The 7,085-nt window shown below is 42.6% G+C and overlaps 1 protein-coding gene across 2 annotated transcripts in view; it reads left to right on the top strand.

Annotated features, from left to right (window-relative positions):
• filip1b (filamin A interacting protein 1b) overlaps positions 1 to 7,085 on the top strand; it is a 31,447-nt gene continuing 24,362 nt past the window's right edge. For both annotated transcript variants that reach the window (XM_076756089.1, XM_076756087.1), the window contains exon 1: positions 1 to 328. The gene's annotated coding sequence lies outside the window, so the exon portion shown is untranslated. The remainder of the gene's footprint in view (positions 329 to 7,085) is intronic.

Here is a 7,085-nt window from a genome sequence, read left to right as displayed (position 1 = left end):
ACAGGCTGAAGACAGAGGCTGAACATCTCGTGGAGAAGACAAGAACCGGTTTTATCTGAGCTGAAAGAAAGAATCTGTGTCTCTCTCTCCTCAGTTCTAACTCTGTCGTCCTGAGAGCTCACAGACCAAACTTGGAGAGGACGAAGCTTCACGCACAGCTGCAGCAGAGAGGAGGAAGAAGAAGAAGAAGAAGAAGAGGAAACTAAAGAGGAGAAGAAGATTTTCAGAAATAATCTCTTGAACTCAGTGATGCTGTGAGTTCTGTCAACGAGGACCGGAGACGCTCTGGGACTGAACAGCTGGGACACCTTGGACGAGCTGACAGCAGGTAAGACAAAGTGTCGTCACCGACAGGTGTTTGTTAAACTGTGTCACATGTCTGATAATATGCAGCAAAAATTCTAAGAAATTCAATCAACAGAACATAGATGACAGTAAACACTCCTCACACTATTTATCATCTAAAAAATGAATGTTCTTTGACAAGAGTGGTACCGGTTATTTACTGGATTAAAAAGTAAAAATACTAAATATCGTCTGTTAGCAGCTTCTCAAATGTGAGGAATTAATTGTTTTTGTTTCAAAGTTTTGTTAATAAGACGTCAGTTTGCGCTTTGGTGACAAGTTTTGGTCATTATTCTCATTATGTAGGATTCACAGTATAAGTACTGATATGCCGAAAGATACTGTGTAATTATATGTTATAATACTGGATTATTACTGGTGTTTCATTCGCTGTGCAGCTAATGTTCACTGTGTTAAACACTGTTGGGCGGCCTGATTTGTGTTTTAAACGTCTTATTCTGCCGTATAAATGTGCTGGTATTTCTGTCTGGGATGCATAAAATCTAAGTACTTAATGATTCAGCTTGAGGTATATTTGTGTTAATGGTACTTCTTAAGATGCAGCTCCAGACCCTCAGGGGGCTCGAAGGCTTCAGGTTCAGCATGCGGCAATTAAGTAACCTGATTAATCACACATTTGTTTGGTTATACTCTCTGCAAAACTAGAATAAACACAATATTAAATAAAGCTGACACTGGCATTATTACATAAAGTCTAGTTTGAACTTTACTGTTTATTGACGGCTCGTCACAGCAAAAAAAATAAATCAATAAAACATCTTTATTCTTATTGTAGGGCTTTAAAATCTGCAATCAGCCCACGATACCCATTGACGCACTGAGACAGAAAAATGAGGAATAAAAGAGAGAAACTTGAGGGAGAGCAGCAGAGGACACAATAGATGCTTGATGGATAAACAGAGGAGACAGAAGCTGAAGTGTTTGGAGTGAAGACTGGGAGTTACTGGAACGAAGGTGCACCCAGTAAACCACGCCGAGTGTCTGCTCATTCTGACTCATGAATGGACACTCACACAGTCAGCCGGTGACTTATGACTCCCTTCATTCACAGCCCAGTAAACGCTCGTTACAGGAAGCCGTACATCAGGCATTAAGTTATTAGATCTTTTACCAGAGAGCTTCAGCCCGGCTGCTCTTAGCGATATGAAGACAGAGAGGAGATGACGCAGCAAGGTCACGCTGAAAAAAGACGAAAACAGCTCATTTAGGTTCAGGGAAACACTGAGGTTTGAGTTTAAATGACATCTTTGCTAACGGTTATGGGGCCGTCATCATCACGGTTGCAATTATAACCAGGTGGTTAAAGGACAAGTTCACAGTTTTGTCCAAAAACAATATTCCACAACATTAAAGGGTCCCTTCTTCATGTGTTTTCAGTGTCAGTGATGGAGGACAAAATCCAGGTTCAGTACGAAATCTCTTAGCACAGATTCTAAACGCTGATGTCTGCTGTGAGAGTCAAACCTGGGACATCTCAGCGTGAGGACAGTCCACTGTCCACACGCCGGGCTGATGTCCGTCTACCCTTTCAGCCGAATGTGGAAAATGTGTCCATTTGATCTACGTTAAATCCAAACAACAAACAGAGGGCTCTTTGGCTCGACCTCCTCCGTGTTATCATACCCAGCATGCTTTGCCCTGCCCAGATCTCGTGGGACCGTTCTCTCCATTAATAGCTTTTTTTTTCCACTGTTTTTCTTTGCGAGTTATTTTGAACCCTGTGTTTTTTTTTTCTGTGAGCAGCAGAAATCAGGACCTGAGGCAGAGACGTGGACTGGAGCATTTTTAATAGAATACTTTTTATTTGATAATGAAACATAAAAAAAAAACCGTCACCTGTGAGAGCCTCTTTGTTTGGCCGCTCTGTCTGTCAGCAAGATGCATCAAGCTGAAATTTATCAACAGGTTTCTGTAAAATATAGCGGACAGATGGGCTCCAGGCCAAAGGACCACTGATTAGGTTCTGGTGACGGTCCAGATCTGGGATTTGCACCAGTTGTTACAAATCCTTCAGGGACGTTGAGAGGGTCAGAATATCAGATTCACTTAAAATGTCGTGTGAACAGCGATGACGTGTTTGGGTGCACTGAATTGTTTGCATTTGCAATGCAGCACGGATGAATTATGAATCTCTAACCTTTAAATCAGCTTTACACCAACGTACTGTATCATGTCTGGATGGTGATGTTGGCTGTTTATCTGATCTGGACTGTAGTACTGCATGTAGAAAACCAAGATGAGTACAATCGGATATGTGAAAGTGTGTTAAATCTGAGTTTGATTTATATTTTGAGACACTTCATGCTCAGACCTGTACAGCACCTGTAGGCTGACGTTTAATAATGGCATCCATAATTAACCCAGAGAGTAAAGAGCTCGAACCAGGATGGAAAGGGCGAGTTGTTGGTCCATCGTGAGCCTCGAGCAGCTTCAGCGCTCCTTGACACAGATTCTGGAGTCTACTGGAGGAAGATATTCCCTCGTTATTGCTCAAAATCCCCCACTGGCTGAGATGTGGTGACTGTGAGGGCTGTAGCAAATGAACTTGGCCTCTCCTTCATCACCTCCTCCATCATTAAAACAGCTTTCTGTCAGCTGAAATCAGCTGCTTCAGTAACGAACAGTGTCGCTGTGTCTTCCTAAAGCCAGCTGATAAGACGGATACCATGAGCTCATTCTGCTAATTCAGCTCAGTGATGTGTGTGGGTGGTTTACGGGGGGGGGGGGGTCAACAGCGTCTGCGCTCTTGTTTGGTTTCATAACAGCGATTGCTGTTCCCATGACAGCATAACAGGGACCAGAGAGGAGCACGGCGCTTGTTTGGGTCCAGTTTAATGTTCCGCGGAGAGCTTATCAAACTGATAACATCATGATGGACGACGCTGGCAGGGATGTGACGTTGGGTTTAAAACTGCTCAGCTGCAGGTTCGCTCTGGCACGACCTCCCGCTAAGAGTGTAACAGGAGAGAACAGTGGGGGCTCAACATGCTTCTTTGATAAGTGCAACTATCATGTTTTCAAGTTAAAGGCCAGACATGCTGCACGCTCATCCAAGTTTTCAAGGCATCCACATTTAATGTTGCTCTTCCAGAGAAGCTCTGATCAAACTGCAGCAGTGTGACGTTTGCTAACTGCATCCTGTATCGAATACAAAGAGATTATTGATATTCTCACATAACTTCAGTGAATCAGCAAAGACAAGAGCAGGATAATCCATTCTATGTTTATTGAACTGGGCATTCATTCTTCGCACACTAGCTGTGAACATGCTCCACTAACATGCTGTGCCTGGACTGGTGTTTAACTCTTTCATGTACGACTCTGCCTTAATTCCTTAATTAGCACTGAAAAAGTGGGGATATGAAAAAAGTTTCTGCTATGTGAGTCAAGACACTTGTTTTAAGGCATAAGAGAGCCTGAATTTAGCAGATTCCTGTCAGGTTACAACTGATTTTTGTTCTAAATGTCAAATTTGTATAACCTGCTCAGTGATACGAGAGACTTCATGCATTATCTTGTGGGTTTCTCTGTCTTAATTGGCTACTGTGATGGTCTGTGGTGGTGATGGGAGCCTTCTCTGAGGTCACTTCTCGGATGGTCCGAGCTTATTCCTCTCTCATGAGTCATTTCTCAAGTCGGTGACAGGCTAAATCACTGGTGGGCTGACCACCAACCACTTGAGATTCATCAGCACTCGGGAGCTAAATGGCTTGTAAAAATGTGAAATGGCATGAAATGAGCAGTGGTCAAACCCTGCTTTTACTCTGGTGATATATCCTGCCCTCCCTCTCTCCCTCCTCACCCCCTCTCTTTACTCCCAGAGTTTATGAGGGAAGTGATTTCATGCTCATTCCATTTGAGAGGCATGTGAGACTTGGCTGCTGGTCGGCCGCATGCTGGGAGTGATGTCAGCTTTCTGGACTGGTCACTGCTGATTAGAGCTCTTGCACAAACCACTGGGAGGATAAAAACCTGCCGCGTCTCAGCCCACGAATTTCCCCCGATGACTGACGTGGTCCAGGAATGTATTGTAATTTGGATGGTTAAAGCAAGATGTTGCGTGGGACAATCCTTTCTGCTATAGATTTGCCTAAAGTAAGTGCCATGATGGGACAGGGTCTCTTAGCAAAGCAAATGGCTAACCATGAAATCACAACAGTTTCCCTAAAGAGAAACAAAGTTCTCCACTTAAGCAGAGCTCAACTCCATTAAAACCACTTACCAGTCCAGTGAAAATTAGCCTAAAATGCCCATCCAAGGCAGACTCAAAGTAAAGTGACAGCTATCCCCAGCAGAATCACTGAGTGCTGTTGGCACTGAGTAATAGAAGTTTGAACACACTTTTGTTTCCGCCTGGAAAAACATACATTTGTTTGCAAATAGATACTTACAGATGATCATATCTGGGACTTATTAGCTGGAAATCACAGCCTGAAGCCTTACCTAAGTCAAAGTTCAATAAAAACTGATAACACCACAGAAACTGAACATTTTCATGTTTTCTCTCGTGATATACTTATGAGTTCCCCAAAAAAGTTTTCACTGGATGATAAAAGTGATCACTCAGAATAACTCTGCATTGATCTGAAGGACCCTTCCCTCTGAGGGGATCCAAAAAATCACAGAATCGATTGCATTTGACTGGTCGGTGCTACAGATGTTTCCTGCCAACTGATTTACCCTTCACTGAAGTCTTTAGTAGCTTAATGAAGCAACCCTACTTAGGAAATCACTAAACTACTTAAACTAGCTAGTGAATTTAGGAAGGACTTTGCATTTAAACTTGGTAAAGGACTTAGGAGTAGCTGGAGCATCCCAATGCTGGACTGCCAACAAAAACTCCTTGGCAATGTTTAGCCATGAAAGAGCAGGTTTGAAAGTGACTTATTCTTCTCTCTTCAGCAGTTAAACCTTCACGCAGGATTTAGCACATGTATACAGCCCTCTGAAATAACCTGTCCGCATTAAGTCCGAACACCTGACCTGCTTTTCACGCTTGGTTTTACAGTAAACTGGGCTGCATGTATTTCTATTTCTGTCGCAGCCTTTTCACCATCCTGCTGCTCACTCATCTGTGGAGCCTTAAGACTCCCATATAAGGAGGCAGGTAATGAGGGCAGGGTCGCTGCAGTCACAGGCAGAGGTTATCTGCTGCATGAAACTGTAGGCTACAATAAACATACGGCTCATATAGTTTAAAAAAAGCTAGTTTATGCATATGCGCAAGAGAGGAAGTCGTTCTGAGCAGCTGCTGTGGTTTCACGTTGTGTCTCAGAGGAGTTGTTTGAATGTAGTGAGTGTAGAGACAATATGGGTGCATGCACGTTTGAGAAAGAGGATTTGACTGAACTCCTGAAGGATAGATGGGGAATAAGCAAAAAGAGCAGTTTGCAAAGATAAAGCTGTGTAAATGTTTGTTGCCAGAATTTAACCAAATCTGTCCAAAATAAGTCACAATCAATACACTCTGCAGCAATTTGGTCATTTTCTTGGCCATTGTTCACTTGTTGGCAAAAGTAGCTTCTGCATTTATAAGAACATTTTAGATGAGAGACGAAGCAACAAAATAATTTGTTAGTTTTGACCTCTAAAACATCACAAAGGCCTGATCTTCTGATCTGGTGCCACTGTTAAGAGGATGACATCATTAGTCTGTGCCTTCCAAAACCATTACAAATCACTGCTGAGACATAAATCTGTTTTATGATGTTAGATTTTGACAGGAACACAACTTGATTAGGTTTAGGCAAAGATCATGTTTTGGTTTTAAATGACTTCTTTGTTTAAGAGCCCGAACTTAGAAGTCAATGCCAAAGATACAATATGTGGCTCAGGAGCAGTGACATGTTTGTTTTTCATCTGCAAAATGTCCCGATCACAATCTGCTGCATGCCAAAATATCTGTTTTTTAACTCTAAATGTCAAATTTAGAATCAGCCTCAAATATCCATCATCGACTGGACTATAATGATTATTTTTGTGTGTTCTACACATGCAAAGTTCACGTTTTTAAATCGTTTTTGCAACTTCCAAGTGCCAGGTGCTAAAATAATGCTAAACAAATACAGCACAAACGCTAACAGAGGCAGTGTGTTCCAACCACTGGTTTCAAGTTTACATGTATGAGCTTTAAGAAGTGATTTCAAAGGTGGTTTTGATCATATCTGTGTGAGTATCTCTAAGGTCTGAGTCACCTTCACCTGTTTGTGGTGAACCTCTGATGAGCAATGCACCGCAGAAGCAAAACAAATCTTTCAAACAGGCATTCTCACGATGTTCCGTCTTAAATCTCAATATAGAAGCAGTTTGCATGACGTGGTCCCATCACGTGCCGTTCACTGACGAGCGCTGATAATAATTGTTCTATTTTGGATTTCGCTATGACGTGCTAAAGATGGTAATGTGAGCCTGTGGTGACATTCAAGCCCCAACTATGTCACTATTTCAAGCACGGGTGCTTGATAGACTGATATTAGTCGAGCACTGTACAGTACATTTCAGCCTGCAATGTCGAGTGGTTTTCCATGGATTCGTAACAGCCAGGACGACACGCCGGTGCGAGAGATTGGTCTGCACCCTGATTTACATGCAACCTGGTACAGAGTTTGCATTTTGTTGTCATATGATTTACCGTGCAGGTAAATGTGCGTATGGACTCGTGTCGTCTGAGGTATCAAAGTGCAGGAATGCCCTGTGATCAGTTTCACTGTGTTGTCTGA

This window comes from Chaetodon auriga, chromosome 18 (genome assembly GCF_051107435.1).
Source record: "Chaetodon auriga isolate fChaAug3 chromosome 18, fChaAug3.hap1, whole genome shotgun sequence".
Lineage (NCBI taxonomy): Eukaryota > Metazoa > Chordata > Actinopteri > Chaetodontiformes > Chaetodontidae > Chaetodon > Chaetodon auriga.
This window is presented reverse-complemented; position numbering and strand designations above follow the sequence as displayed.